This window comes from Silene latifolia, chromosome 3 (genome assembly GCF_048544455.1).
Source record: "Silene latifolia isolate original U9 population chromosome 3, ASM4854445v1, whole genome shotgun sequence".
In the NCBI taxonomy this organism is placed as follows: Eukaryota; Viridiplantae; Streptophyta; class Magnoliopsida; order Caryophyllales; family Caryophyllaceae; genus Silene; species Silene latifolia.
The window spans coordinates 34,442,799-34,456,133 of record NC_133528.1 but is presented as its reverse complement, the minus strand read 5'-3'; positions in this window follow the sequence as shown (position 1 = coordinate 34,456,133).

Sequence of the window (13,335 nt, the reverse complement as noted above, 5' to 3'; positions counted from 1 at the left end):
CGGTTGTTCTCAGACCTGGGGATGCACTGTATTTGGAAAGATTTCAATTTTGCGGTGTCAACTTTTACCCTTTCCAGGTACCTTACCATCCCATCGTCTTGAGCCTCATACTCTCCTCGGATTTGATTAGTTACTAAGAGCGAGTCTGTCTTCAACACAATGTGTTCCGCCCCGGCAGCTCTAGCTAACTCGACTCCAGTTATCACCGCCTCATATTCGGATTCGTTATTTGAGGCCGAGAAGGTAAACTTCAAGGCGTACTCAAACTCGTCTCCGTTAGGGCTGATGATAAGGATGCCGGCTCCTGAGCTGTTCGCCGTGGAGGTCCCGTCGGTATACACTTCCCATACGCCGGGATGTGATTCTTCTTGATATGTGCACTCAGCCCGGAAGTCTGCAAGTGCTTGCCCCTTTATCGAAGGTCTCGGCTTGTACTGAATGCCAAAGCCGGAGAGCTCCACTGCCCATTTGATAAGTCTGCCGGATTTTTCGAATTTTTCTAACGCTTTCTCCAATGGCTGGTCGGTTAAGACTGTCACGGGATGCGCGTCGAAGTAGGGTTTCATTTTCCTTGCGGCAACGACGACGGCGAGGGCTGCTTTTTCGATTAGCGGGTAATTTCTTTCGGCGGCCAGCAGTGTATGGCTGATAAAGTAAATTGGGTGTTGCTGCTTATTTTCTTCCCCGACGATTACGACGACTGACCGTGGCCGAGGTAACTGCTAAGTATAGATATAGCGTCTCCCCAGGCGTCGGTGCCCGGGACGGGGTCGGAAGTGTTAGAAGGTGGGCTTTCAGCTGCTTGAAAGCCGTGCTCTGTTCCTCCCCCCAGCTAAAGTTTTTATTCCCTTTCAGCACTTTAAAGAAAGGAGTGCTCTTGTCGGCCGACCGAGAGATGAAGCGGGTGAGAGCCGCCATCCTTCCGGTCAGCATCATAACCTCTTTTTAGAGGTGATCATGGGCCGGGCCAATGCGGGCTTGGGCCGGGTCCTTCTAACAAAAGCGGCCCATTTGTGTGGGCTGGGCCGGGCCGGCCCAGATGTGTGGGCTTATTTAGCAAGCCCGAACCCGGCCCTTATGGGCTAATGCGGGCTTTTGGGCCTAAATGGGCTTTTTCGGGCCCTAAAATTTACGACTTACCCTAGGAAATAATTAGCGTAATACCTTCAGTTACAACTTTTAAAACATACATAGTGTATAAAATTGCACAAAATATAATGAAATGCATATTAATTGCTCTCTAAAGTAAAATAATGACAAAAATCGCCACTTTAGAATGCTTAATCATGCATTTTTAGATATGATTTATGTTATGTATACTTTGTTTTATAAATCTAAAAAAATATACTTGAGTTTGTAAAGAGTTAAGTATAACTTTAACGCTACTTTAATAGATTTTATTAGAAAAAATATTCATTATTAATAAATATGGGCCGGGCCGGGCCAAAATTTGTGCCAAACGCTTGGCCCAAACCCGGCCCCAAAATATTTTGGGCCTTTTTAGGCCGGCCCATGGGCTTTTTTGGGCCAAAACTAAAGGCCCAAGCCCTTCAAAAAACCGGGCCGGGCCGGGTAGGGCCAATGGGCTTGGACCATTTGATCAGCTCTACCTCTTTTCGGTTTCTTGGCTCCGGTAGGTCTAGTATTGCTTGGACTTTCTCCGGATTGGCATCAATTCCCCTGGCGCTGACAAGCACGCCGAGGAACTTGCCGGCACGGACACCGAAGTTGCATTTCATTGGGTTAAGCTTCATCTTATATTTCCTTAGTGAACAAAATGTCTCGCTCAAATCGGCCAAGTGCTCGCTGTCAGACTTGCTTTTTACAATAGCATCGTCGACGTAAGCCTCGATGTTTCGCACTTTTTGATCTTGAAACACTTTGTCCACCAGCCTAATGTAAGTTGCGCCAGCGTTCTTCAAACCGAACGGCATCATTTTATACATGTATGTGCCGTTACCGGTGATGAATGCGCACTTAGGCATGTCTTCTTGACCATAAACACCGATGATACCCTGAGAAGGCGTCTAGCAGGCTTAGCATGGTGTAGCCTGCCGTTGCGTCAATTAAACTATCTATTCGAGGCAAGGGATAACAATCTTTAGGGCACGCTTTAATAAGATTGGTAAAATCAACACACATCCTCCACGCCCCTGACGATTTCCTCACCATTACAACATTGGCTAGCCACTCAGGGTAAGTACAAGGCATGATAAAGCCCGCCGCTAATTGTTTGTCTACTTCAGCTTTGATGGCCTCATCCTTCTCGGCCGAGGAGTTCCTCATCTTCTGCTTGACGGGCGGCGGTGGAGAGTACGTTCAACTTGTGAACGATCACCTCCCGGCTCACGCCTGGCATCTCGGCGGCTGAGTATGCGAAGACATCTTTGTTCTTCCTTAACAGGTCTAGGAGATCGGCTCTGAATTTTGGCTCCAGGCCGACACCGACAGTTACGGTGCGCCCTGGGTCAATTTCCACTTCCTCGGTCTCGGCTCCTTCGACCATGCCGACGTTTGTGTCCATCGATTCGCCCTCCTGCTGCAAGGATGGGCTCTTCCCTTTCTCTGATTTCTTCGCCACTTTGAGGGATTGCATGTTGCACCCCCTGGAAGATACTTGGACATTGACTATTTCGTCTCTTTCGTCCTTTGAGACGAGCTTTTGTGCTTCCGCCCGGTCTGAGGCGTACATCAAGGTCAGGGCCCGGATGGACATCACCGCATCGGCCTCGCTCAAAGTGACTCGGCTTATGAGAACATTGTAGGCAGACGAACCATCAATAACCACGAACTCAGACAAAACATTTTTGGCCGCATCTGCTTGGCCGAACATCACCGACAGTCTGATTGACCCCAGGGTAGAGCTGATCAAATGGTCCAAGCCCATTGGCCCTACCCGGCCCGACCCGGTTTTTTGAAGGGCTTGGGCCTTTAGTTTTGGCCCAAAAAAGCCCATAGGCCGGCCTAAAAAGGCCCAAAATATTTTGGGGCCGGGTTTGGGCCAAGCGTTTGGCACAAATTTTGGCCCGGCCCGGCCCATATTTATTAATAATGAATATTTTTTCTAATAAAATCTATTAAAGTAGCGTTAAAGTTATACTTAACTCTTTACAAACTCAAGTATATTTTTTTAGATTTATAAAACAAAGTATACATAACATAAATCATATCTAAAAATGCATGATTAAGCATTCTAAAGTGGCGATTTTTGTCATTATTTTACTTTAGAGAGCAATTAATATGCATTTCATTATATTTTGTGCAATTTTATACACTATGTATGTTTTAAAAGTTGTAACTGAAGGTATTACGCTAATTATTTCCTAGGGTAAGTCGTAAATTTTAGGGCCCGAAAAAGCCCATTTAGGCCCAAAAGCCCGCATTAGCCCATAAGGGCCGGGTTCGGGCTTGCTAAATAAGCCCACACATCTGGGCCGGCCCGGCCCAGCCCACACAAATGGGCCGCTTTTGTTAGAAGGACCCGGCCCAAGCCCGCATTGGCCCGGCCCATGATCACCTCTACCCCAGGGGTACCAGTCCGGCCCCAGAGAAGCTGTATAGCGGGTTAGCGCAGGGGCTCAGGTCTCCAATCTTCAGACCGAGATTAAGAAAGTACTCTCTGAACATGACGTTCGTGTAGGCGCCAGTGTCAATCAGGCACCTTTTGACCAAGTGGTTGGCTATGTCTAGGTGGACTACGAGCGGGTCGCTGTGCGGGGCGACGACTCCTTCGTAGTCCTTCTTTCCGATGGTTATATCGGGGATTGTGGAAGCGGGGATCGCTGTTTTGGGCACAAAGTTGATGACTTGGTATAGCTCATTCAGGTGTCGTTTGTGCCCGTTAGCTGACCCACCGTTCTCGTTCCCCCCGATGACAACCTGGATCACTCCCATCCGCTGGAATACTGATTTTCTATTCGCCCTGTCGGAGCTTGTTTCTGGGCCTCCAGCTACATACTTGCTGAGGGCCCCCTTTCGGATCGGCTCTTCGATGGCGTTCCTCGGATGCCGATTTGTCGGTCTTATGGCCGTCCGGCCGTGGTACTCGCAAAATCGGCTTGTGTCGCCGTCCCCCTCGCCTTGGGGGCCTTGCCCATTTCGCCCTTCGGTCTTGCTTAGGGTAAAGACCTCGGTTGATGATTTGACCGGGGGTGAGACTACTTTTGCACGCTTCGGGTGTATGGTCCCGAACTCCCCGCGCCCGCCGAGTTCATTTCCTATTAAATCTCTCAGGCCGTGACCTATTCGCGTCACGGCGTCCTTCATCTACGTTGTCCGGCGGCTCTTCCTCTCTCGGGTGCCCGGCTTCACGTGTGCCTACCCGTCTTGTGATAGTCCTCCACCTTTACGACTCGGTCGGCCATCTTTCTGGCGGTGTCTAGGTTGAGGTCCTCGCACTTGATCAGCTCGTTTTTGAACTCGCCTTTCGGGAGGCCTTTCATCAGTGCGAAGGCCGCCAGTTCGGTGTTTAGCTCTCGGATCTGCTGAACCTTAGCGTCGAACCTCTTCACGTAGCTTCGGAGGGACTCGTCCTCCCCCTGTCGGATAGTTAGGAGATCTGAGGTCTCCACGGCCCTTCTCTTGTTGCAAGCGTACTGGGCTACGAAATTGTCTCTTAGGTCGGCATAGCAGTATACCGAACCATTAGGTAGCCCCTTGTACCAACTCTGAGCCATCCCATGCAGGGTCGTTGGGAAGACTCGGCACCATACCTCATCAGGCTGCTCCCATACCGACATGTACGACTCGAAAGCCTCGGCATGGTCGGTTGGGTCGCTATCCCCTTTGTATGATAGGGCGGCAACTTGATTTAGTCGGCACGGGGACTTCGAGGACATAGGCACCGAGGGGGGTCGACCACGTGTCGAATGACACGCGGCGATCGGCTCCTCGCAACCTTAGTCCGGCTTCTCTCCCTCTGGCGGGAAGGGCTTCTTATTGTCCGACTTTGGAGAGTCGGACTTCTTTCATTCCTTCGGGGCGGGCCTCGTTGTTGCCGCGGCGACGCTGTCCTCCCGCGAGTGGGGGAAGGACTTAGGTCTGCCACTGGCACCATGGGCTCCGCCAGCGTCCTAGCATGGCCAGCTCCTTGTATCGCTCCGGACAAGTTGTTTGGAGTCACTTTATGGGCCCTGGTCACCTGTGGGTGCGCTGCCGTCACCGTCGTCGTGACAGGGGTGACCGGCGTACTACCCATCAGGTCCAAGAACAGCTTCAATTTCGCTGCATCGACCACATGTCCCATGACAAAGACTTGGCCGGTAGGCGTGGCGTTCGCTCTTTTGGCATCCCGTACACCGGTTCGATGACTCGGCGGTGGGAATCGCCGATTTCGAATTAGGGAACGTGTCATCCTGGAAGAATGCGGTTCCTTCACTCATAGTTTCTTGTCGCTTTGACATCTTCTTAGCTTGCTGAGTGGGTTTTTTTTTTTTTTTTGTAAGGGAGGTGACTAGCTTTTAGTATCTATCCCCACAGACGGCGCCAATTGTTCCGGGTGTAATTCCGGAGCAGGATTATGACCACTTAAGCTTGTAGAATGACGTCGTTGCTTGTCTCTTCCTTTAGCTCTCTCCTGTAAAGATGAACAAACTGAGGGCTCGGCTTGGTACCGAGCGTACTCACTCTGACGCTCAAGTCAGTAAACTTAAAGAGATAAGTTGTGTGTTAACTTGGCAAAGTATATTGTAGAGAGATAAGGGAGTTTATACCAGATTTTCGGTTAGTTTTGGGATCCTTTTCTCAATGAGAGAAGTGGAGTATTTATAGACTTTCACCTTTTGTCACGTAGTGGCCAAGTGGCTAGCAGGTGGAAAGACTATCTTACCCTCGGCCGAGGGACCCATGCCGGGCCGACAGGCCTGGTTGACTCCATGCCGAGGGGACTGGATGTGAGTACGCGGATATGTCTCTCGGCCGGCTAGTTGCCGAGACCGAGACCCAAGTGACAGGCCGACAGGCTATGTCGGTTAGGCTGTCTAATACGTTGACTTGCTGTCTTTTGGCTTTGACCTTGCTCAGTATGTTGACTCGGTCAGCGGGTGCAGAATATGCCCCATCAACTAGTTTTTGAACTCGTACACTACACGGGTGGTAATGAAAAGTATCATTAACAGTAAAAAACTTACGTATTTTCTTATTTCGTACGGAGTAAATAACTAAACTTTAGAAAAATTAATCACCCTTATTTGCCACACACTTTTATAAGTTTATATATGTTGCTTAATTTTATTCGAAGTGCTCTGTTTTTTTTTCTCTGAATATGAAAAATGAATATAAAATTAGTGTCGATTTCATATATGTTTATCACGCCCAACACATCAGACCACGAAGTCCCTCTCAACCTCTATCTCCGCAACCCCCTCCCCCCAACCCAACTAAACTAACCGCCCCTCTTCAATCCATATCCTACGTGTGTCCTCCAACTACGCCTACCCCATCTTGCCTCCACCATGTCCTAGCTTATGTCTTCTACCTTCAGCATAATCACCATTCCGCCCACACCCCATGCTTGACCCCTAACATTTCTCGTCACTGTATGCGACTCCGCACATGTTGTCTTTAAAATTAAATTATAAAAATAAATAGGCAATATTTTTAGTATGATTGTAGTCTTCCTAATTTATAGAAAAAATAACTCATTTTATGTAATTTTTTTTAATTGTTAATGAATGACGCTTAGTCAACTTAGCGGCTACTACTTCATACAAAAGAGGCGCCATTTCATATTCACATTTTCTAAATATCCTTTGTGATATTCGACACCAAATAATAATTTATATATTAACAGTTAATTAGGATGAATCTAGTACTTCGTAATAGTTACGTAACCATATGTATTGATGGCTAGGATTAATAGAGTAATAGTATAGTATAGTTGTTTTCGGTGCGTCTTGCTTCAGACGGTTGTTTCCCGTCTGAAATAAAACGGGTAACATGTTATCATTTTACAATAAAATGTTGTTATTTTCCGATAATATGTTACCATTACTTTTCAAATCATTTTAAGGGTAAAAAGTGACACCTGTAGTCATAACATTTTGTGGATTAAATGGTTACATTTTCTTAAAAAATGGCAACATTTTATCCGTCTGATTTCAGATGGGAAAATATCCCGTCTAAAATAAGAATTTGCATAGTTTGTGTGCTTCTTAATGTTATTTATTTTCCTTTTATTTAAATTTTCAATGGGGCAGTAGTGTAGTACAACAAACTACTGGGGGTGTTTGGTAAACGACATATTGACGATTTTTAGCATATTCAAGGGGTTTAACATGTTTGACCAATCAATATGCTAATTTTAGTGTTTGGTAAACAACATATTGAAACAACATATTTGGGGTCAATATGCTGTTTCACAATATGCTGCTTCCCCCAGCATATTGGTTAGCATATTCTAAAATAGGAAATTTTACAACATTTACAAAGAAAACTTACAATCTACTAATCGTAATATGTCAATTACCAAACACTCAAACTAATTCTGCTAATTATAATATGCTAGTCAAACCTGCTCATAAAATCTATCATTTATAATCTGCTTTTGCAATCTACTTATGCTGAAATTAATCCGCCGTTTACCAAACAGAGCATTAAGTACATTATTAGTTATTACTCCATTAGATTTTCAATGTTTCAGTAATTTACTAAAAAAATTAATTTTTACTATAAAAGTACGACGACATATGTACGTACATATACGTGCCCTTTTATAATTCATTAAAATACTAGTTATAAACCCGTGCAAAATTGCACGGGTATGTATTTGGGCCGGTATTAATGGTTTAAGATTTTGTACGGGTATGTATTTGGGCCGGTATTAATGGTTTAGGATGATCTTTTTTTTTTTTTGCATTTGTATTGTAATTATCTAGTTGTTATAAATCAGCGATCTACATAATTAATGTTTACACTTGTTTCAAATACGTGTTCACATGCAATTGTTTAAGAGGAAATAACATAATATACTATTGTAAATAAAATTTGCATACATAAAAATCCTTACACCCCGAAAAAAGAAATATAATTTAACAATCAACTTTAGCATATGCAAATTATTCTAAAAATTGAAAAATTTCATGATAGACTATATTAGTAGTCGTAGTAGAAATACGCATATCATTGTCACCTACCATTTTCGGTGTGCGCGGCTGATAGAAAAGTTGCGGAGTTTTTTACTGTAGTAAATATTCCGTCATGATTTTTTTTTAAAATATATCGAACTATCTAGTTTTTAAAAATTATGTAATTTATTCGCATTATATGTAATTCATTTCCATAATTAAATGTAATTTCTTTTCGTAATTATGTAATTTTATTATTACGTAAATTTTTTTAATTATGTAATTTATTCCGATTATTAGAAATTTGTTTCATTTATTTTGATTTGTAATTCATTCCGCTTATATGTAATTAATTTCATTTATTTTGAATGTAAAATTATTTCATAGTATTTTTGCTAAGACGGAAACTATCGCGTGTTTGTATTGGTGGACAATTTGAAGAAAGTAATACTTTGTACACCAACGGCTCCCACCATAACCTGAATTTCCAAAAAAAAAAAGTTGTATAAATGATGTGGCGCATCCTGGATTCAACATTGTCTGCTAAATTAATAAAGATAAGATAGTTTTAAGCCCGTTCAAAAGTGCATGGGTATGTATTTGGGGCGGTATTAATGTTTTAGGATGATTTTTTTTTTTTTTTTTGCATTTGTATTGTAATTATCTAGTTGGTCTAAATCAGCGATCTACATAATTAATGTTTACACTTGTTTCAAATACATGTTCACATGCAATGGTTTAAGAGAAAATAACGTAATATACTATTGTTAATAAAATTTGCATATATAAAAAACTTTACACCTCGAAAAAAGAAATATAATTTAATAATCAACTTTAGCATATGTAAATTATTCTAAAAATTGAAAATTTTCATGATAGACTAAATTATTAGTCGTAGTAGAAGTACGCATATCATTGTCACCTACTATTTTCGGTGTGCGCGGCTAATAGAAAAATTGCCGAGTTTTTTACTGTAAGTAAACACTCCGTCATGATTTTTTTTAAAATATATTGTACCATCGAGTTTTTAAAAATTATGCAAATTATGTAATTTATTCGCATTATATGTAATTCATTTCCATAATTAAATGTAATTTCTTCTCGCAATTATGTAATTTTATTATTATGTATTTTTTTTTTAATTATGTAATTCATTCCGATTATTAGTAATTAATTTCATTTATTCCGATTTGTAATTCATTCTGCTTATATGCAATTAATTTCATTTATTCCGAATGTAAAATTATTTCATAGCATTTTTGCTAAGACGGAAATTGTCGCATGTTTGTATTGGCGGACAATTTGAAGAAATTAATACTTTGCACACCAACGGGTCCCACCATAACCTAAATTTCCAAAAAAAAAAAAAGTTGTACAAATGACGTGGCGCATCCTGCATTCAGCATTATCTTCTGAATTAATAAAGATAAGATTTTTATTTCTTGTCTAAGTTAAAAGTCATTTATTGCATCAAATGAGCCCACCAGACCATAACCTAACACGTACTCCGTACCATTTTGGACAGAAATTACCTAGCTTGAAGACACGTTATGCTTTATTCGTGCACCATTATCCACTTTCTATATATCTCAAGTATAGACGACTTTGTGGCCTTGATTTATTGCTTTGTTATAGGATTTACTACGATATTGAACATCGAAATTTAAACGCCGTAAAAGCGATCTATCTCATTTACTTGAAAATAGATTAGTGGATACTTATTAAACCCAATAAATCTAACTAATGATGAAGCAAACATCTCAATCAACTACATCAAGTTAATGATTTGGCGACAATCATATCTTGTATCTAAATCCCACTTTATCAGAATATGTGACTCCCAGAATTTGAATATAAGATTTTGAACTCACTCGGTTATTTTGATACATCGGAAGACAGTTATCTCAATTAAAAGTCTTAGTTATTGATTATGATCAAATTAACAAAATTACATCTCAAATAATAATATATTCAATTTAATTTGACTAACAAATGCCAAAATTTAAAAACTGCAACCACATGAATTGATCGAGTCTAAATTATTACAAATAACCGATATTCAATAATCATAATTTATTAAAAGTTATTTTTTATATTAAAAACTCCAATAATTATCAACTCCATAATTATTTAATATTGATTTGTAACTCACCTGACCAATTTTTTATATCAGACTATTTCTTTCAATGAATGAATGACGATGCTCAAACCTCCCTTAGATTCCATCTTTGTCTCGAGACGATGAAGTGTCTGGTCACCGTGAATATCTATATTTTACCTGTCAGCAAAAATGTTATGTCAATGAACTAAAGTGATCGATGTTTCTGGTTCAATAGACAATATAAAAAGTAAACAAATGATTGAGACAAATAATAGAAAAAAAAAATTATTCTTCAAAAGCCATTATATGTACAATCATTAGGCCTCAAACTCGACTCTCAAACTACAACCCATACACTCGTAAATCAATCTACGAAGCAGCAATCAAATCGTCAAGTCCCTAGAAAATCGAATTATAAAGTAGATATTAGATGAAATATTTCAATCTACGAAGCAGTAATTGAATCGTCAAGTCCCTAGAAAATCGAATTATAAAGTAGATATTTGACGAAATATTTTAAAATAAAGTACGTAATATTAAAATCAAGAAAAATCATTTACCAAAGGGAATAAGATAGGGGGGGTTGAGATATTCTAATAGCAGAAGCTAGGTTAATAGATTAATTATGATCACACATTATATGAAAATTCCTTTACGCCTAAGATTGTAAATATTTGACTACATCTTGTTAAACTGGGTACTCATTTCAATTTTGAGAAAATTGATTTTATACTTTCCATGAATGACGGCTTAAATCTTGGATTTATTTATTATTTACATTTTTAAATAATTTTAACTAAAGATTTGTTATAACTGCCATAAATAGATTAAGTATTCAATGTAACTATTAAACTTGGAGTTGACACGTGGCAAAATTTCTCAGCAAATGACATGTGGCAGACTGGTTTCTGCTTTAATATAATATACTAGTTTTAGAACCCGTGCACTGCACGGGCAGTAACAGAAAGTATTACTCCCTCTGTTTTTTAATACTTCTCTCTTCAATATCTCTTAAAATATAAGACTAAATATTATAATATGTATACTCATATGAAATAGTTTTTCGTAAGGAATTTAATGGTACCATTTTTATATTTTTTGAACAAATATATTTTTGTAAATATTAAAGTCAAAGGCTTACCTCGTAAATGGAGGGACTATTAAAATAAAAAAAAATCTTACTTTGTTTACACACACTTTTGATAAGTTTATATTGCTTAATTTTGTTTACTTCACTTTTTTTTAATGAGTTTTTAACTTATGAGATGTGGAGTTGAAAAGTGAATATAAAATTATTATAAATTTCATAACCAGTTCATCTACGCAACATATAATTAATTTTACTCTATGTTGTACGATTTTTATCATATGACCCTTTTTTATTGTTCTTTTCTCAATTGTTTACCTTCTCTCTTATCTCATCTCCCACCTATAGTCGAGTGGACGTGCGAAAGCAGCGTTCTATCTCGTGACCCACCAACAGACCCTCCACCGTAGTGGTAAACGCACCCAACACCTCGGACCACGGCGTCCCTTCAACCTTTATCCCCCCCCCCCCCTAAACCAACCACCGCTTTGCAATCCATATCATATATACGTCCTCCAACTACCCTACCCCCTACGTCCTCCACCGTACCTCCGGCATAACTACCATCCTGGCCCATCCCGTGCGCGACCCCTAACCCTTCTCTTAACCTTATGCTACTTACCACCCCATCATTACGCACCTATCGCGACCCCTCCACTATCACGACCTCTTATCATTAACATCGCCCATTTATTTGCCTTTCTAGTCGCCAAATACTAATTTTTTTTCTTTTCTTTTGTTTATTGAGTTCAGGTTAACACTTGCCTCTAAATATTGTAAATCATTTTGTATGCAACACAGTTAATTAATGCTAATTTAAAATGGGAGATTGAACAAATAAAATTAAAATGGTTAGAATATTTTTTATACTAACACCTTATTTACTCATTACCTTTCAATGTCATCATGTTATGCTTTATAAATTGATTTTTTTTGTTAATTCTATATTATATATTGCTTATGACCTAACATATATTATGGAATTACTTTATAAATTTCAGCTAATTTATTATTTTTCTTATTTTTTATGCTTTCTAAAACTCAATATCAGAATAAAGTACGATTGTTTCAAGATAATGAAATATTATCATCAAAATAGCGGGTTTTTACCGAGAAACCAGAAATACATAGTAGGATATTATGGAGTAACTCTAATGCCAGTGTCGTTACGGGGTACCTCGTCGTTTATGGGAGCAATGAAGTAAACATAATCTACGTATATATTATATGGTACAAAACTACTACAAATTACAAAGTACTCCTGTTAGGTATGAGAATAGTTAGTTAGTCACCCGTCATCACCCTAACTCCCTAAGTACCTAAGACAATCTATTATGGCAATTAGGATCCTCTCGATTTATTTTCCTCTCTATTTCCTTTCATTACCTCTCAATGACCTAGATTTTATCCCGAAACGATCCAACGGTAAACTATTTGGTGACATAGAGAGTAAACAATGATTTAGGCCCTGTTCTTTTGGACCAAATTGTCCAATCGAATCAATCAATCAATCAATCAACTTAATGGAGTGAAATGAATCGAATCAACTTAATGGAGCTGAATCAATCAATCAATCAAATCGAATCGATCGAATCGAATCAATCAAATAATAATAAAAAGATTATATTATAATAATAATAATAATAATAATAATAATAATAATAATAATAATAATCTAATAAGATATATAAAAAATAAAATGGGTTAATATAATAATAAAATAATAATAATAATAATAATATATTAGTAATATAAATGATAACATTATTAATAATAATATAATATATTAATAATAATAACTAAAAAATAAATAATATAATAATAATAATAATAATAATAATAATAATAATAATAATAATAATAATAATAATAATAATAATAGGCCTAATATAATAACTTATTAACATAATACTATTAAATATTGATGGGACATATTCTGCACCCGCTGACCGAGTCAACATATTGAGCAAGGTCAAAGCTAAAAGACAGCAAGTCAACGTATTAGACAACCTAACCGACATAGCCTGTCGGCCTGTCACTTGGGTCTCGGTCTCGGCAACTAGCCAGCCGAGAGACATATCCGC